The sequence below is a fragment of the Notothenia coriiceps genome, unplaced genomic scaffold (assembly GCF_000735185.1).
Source record: "Notothenia coriiceps isolate Sejong01 unplaced genomic scaffold, NC01 NC01_scaffold00031501, whole genome shotgun sequence".
Lineage (NCBI taxonomy): Eukaryota > Metazoa > Chordata > Actinopteri > Perciformes > Nototheniidae > Notothenia > Notothenia coriiceps.
The window spans coordinates 19,575-22,895 of NW_011364202.1; positions in this window are offsets into that span (position 1 = coordinate 19,575).

A 3,321-nucleotide genomic window follows, 5' to 3' on the forward strand; every position below is an offset into this window, starting at 1 on the left:
ACACAATGATAAAAGTAGTAAAAAAAGTGAGATTTGTTGTGCATACTTAAGAAGAGTCTTCCGCTGCCTAGCTAGGTTAAGTTTTACAGCGCTGGGCAACACAGAAGTCCACCATCACACACACAAACACAGGACACACACAGGCAAGCACACACACCTGTGAAGTCAAAGAAGTCTCTGATCTTTGGTGTTGCTTTACTGACCTCTGCAGGATCCTCCCCCAGCTCCCTTTGGGTGTGTGTGTGTGTGTGTGTGTGTGTGTGTGTGTGTGTGTGTGTGTGTGTGTGTGTGTGTGTGTGTGTGTGTTAATATTAAAGTTGGAAACCATAAGCTTTGGTATAATATACATAAAAAACTCATTAGTGAGCCATGCGGTCACACTGTTACTTCTTTACAAACATGGACATTATGAAATCTACAGAATAAATATTCCCCAACAAATGCACCATTTAATCCTTCTTTGCTAACATTTGGTAAAAACTACAAATAGATATGAATGAAATGATTCCTTCAAAGTTGTTGATGATGTACATCTTCATTAGAAACAAGGGGGCCAGGGTGCAGAACATAGCAAGTATTGAGAATTATTCCCAAATCTTATTATGGGATTTGAAATGCCTGCCTTATTCTTAATAATCAGAAACAAGTTACTCAGAGGCGCTTGAAAAGGGAAGCATTTGAAGGATGACGCACATGTGTTTTGAGGCCTGGACTAATGACTGATCATATTTACAGATGTCAGAGATGATGATCAGCTAATAATTCTTCCCACATGTGGAAAACATTGCCTGTGTGATTTCTGAGGCAGTGTAATCCAAAAGTTGTTCAAAGGACATCTTACATAATATGGATGACTAAGAAATGACATTGCTGCCTGCAAAAATTAAACATGTGGGAAGATCTTTGCTGAAACCAGTTTTGTACGAGACAACTTGTTTGTTTTAATCATAGACTGAGACTTTTAAAGAAGTGGACATTATGACCTCACCCATTGGTTTGTGGACTACAATAATGAGCCTTGAGTATGAGATGTTGAGTCGACAACATGGTAGCAACCTGTCAACACTGAAGCATAGTCTGTTTATTTGGTTATTTTACTTTGAAAGTAACCCTAATATTACAGATTCAAGATCAAGTTGTACTTGGAACGACATAACACTAACAATTAAGACCATAAACTCATCAGGGAAATGTTTTCTGAGGTAATAAATCAAGTAAATGATTGGGAAATGTTTTCCTAGACTTCAATGGAATCAGACTGATTTTTGAAACAAGTGGCGCCCTCTGCTGGCCATTACAAGGCAAGTTTAAGGCCATATTGGCTTCATTTTTCCGACCTGGAGGTTGCCAATTCGTTCCAATGCATGTGAGAGTGATCTGTGTTTGGATGGAGGCAACTGGTCAACAAACTAGAAGATGTGTAATCTACGAACATACACATGTGTACACAAACATCCACACACACCGAGGCCCCATGGGAAAAAATCATCACACATGGAGTCAGAGATCACGGCTCTGTAAACAACTGTTCCTGATTAGTGTGACATTACTGTTCAATTTTTTATTTGTTCCAAATTGGAAATCTGAGACTGCTGTGTTTCTCCCCCCCCCCCCCCTTTCCTCGTATGACACAGTTCTTTGATATTAAACATGGATTAGCAATGTCTAAGATCTCGTTGTGCAGACATGAAGCAGTGCAGATAGGGGAGGGGGGGTCACTGCTCTTCCCCCTCAAAGGCCATTGATTTCCAAGCTACTTACGCCCTGTTTGTATGTACGGACACACTGGAGTGTAAGCTTGTTAAATGTGAAGTGCATCACTTGTCACCCACACGTCCCCGTCTCATCTTCCCGGGGCTTATCAGCACATAAACATACACACAGAGTGGAGTCGGGCCATTTTGAATTTCACAAATAGATATCGCATGCGGTGCAGCGTCCTCTGACAAGGCTGGTGGTATCAGGGTCCCATCTATGATATCTCTGTTATTGTTTGAACACAACACTAGTGGGTGTCACAAAGCAGAATAAATAGGGTGTCATTTTCCTTCTGGGCGTCTGATAGACACAGCAGCAGTTTTATTTATATTCAAATGGATGTGGTTATGTATGGATGGTGTCTAAATTGGATCTACTGTAAGTCAAGATCTATCTGGATTAAAATGTCAAGTCATTACAATCAGTATTAACTTGTATTTTGGGGGGCGATAAAACAAATACATGTGTGGTTTGGTAATAGAGAAATGCATGGCAAACTGGTAAGAGAAATCTTTTTTTTTTTTCCTTTATCATAACATGATTTATGATTTTTTTGGCATACAGTTCGACCATTTTCCTAGACTAAAGCCTCTACACATCACGGGAGCTGCTGTGATTCCCCTCTGTATAATGTGCGCTACAAAGGGCATACTGTAATATCTCTGCTGCTATCATACTGCAAGCTCTATCTGTTCCTACAGTGATGACCCAGTCCACTATCTCCCGCTCCTCTGACACTTTAAGAAACTGCCTTTCCTCCATTTTGACCACACCTTAAAGGTGACCTATCATGCTAAATGCACTTTTGTACATCTTTTAAAGATGAATATGTGTCCCCGGTGTTCCAGGGAACTCACCAAGTGTCAGAAAACACAACCCTCTCTATTTTCCTCCATACCCAAATCTCTTAAAAAGGGGCTGCAACAGATCTGATACAGACTGATCCAGATTTGAAATACTTCTATGACGTCACAGAAGTGGCGCTACGGCTATTGGGCCAACTCCACCAATCAGGAGGAGACAGCCACGGACATTGCCGTTCGAAAGCGCTGGAGACGCTGTAGTACATATGCCAGGCCTGTAGATGGTGCTGTTCTCACAGAATCAGCCCAAGCAAAGACAGTGTTAAATTGAGCGAAATGAGGAATGGCTAAAATGCATGATCTGTTTGGTATTTTGAAAAATAAAAAGTATAAATATGCCTTATATAGGTATGGTCCTACACTGTATTATTCAAATATAGCATGATAGGTCCACTTTAAACAAACAGTGGCAGTTGCCATTTTTCATGGATCAGGTGTGTCGTTACACCAAGGTAGTGAGGTTTCCAGCCAATGCAATACATGTCTTTTATGCAGGTTTCTCCACTTGTTTGCCTTTTTACTGCCATGTGATTCATGGTAAACATCCACGCTTGAATTAGGGAAGAAGTTAAGGTCAAACTTGTTGATGTAATTCATTTGCGTTACGTTTTCCAGATTGATCACAAGCATTACCGCGTTATTGTCGACAGCCCTAATAATAACACTTCATTTATTACTAATATTTACCACTAATAAGGGA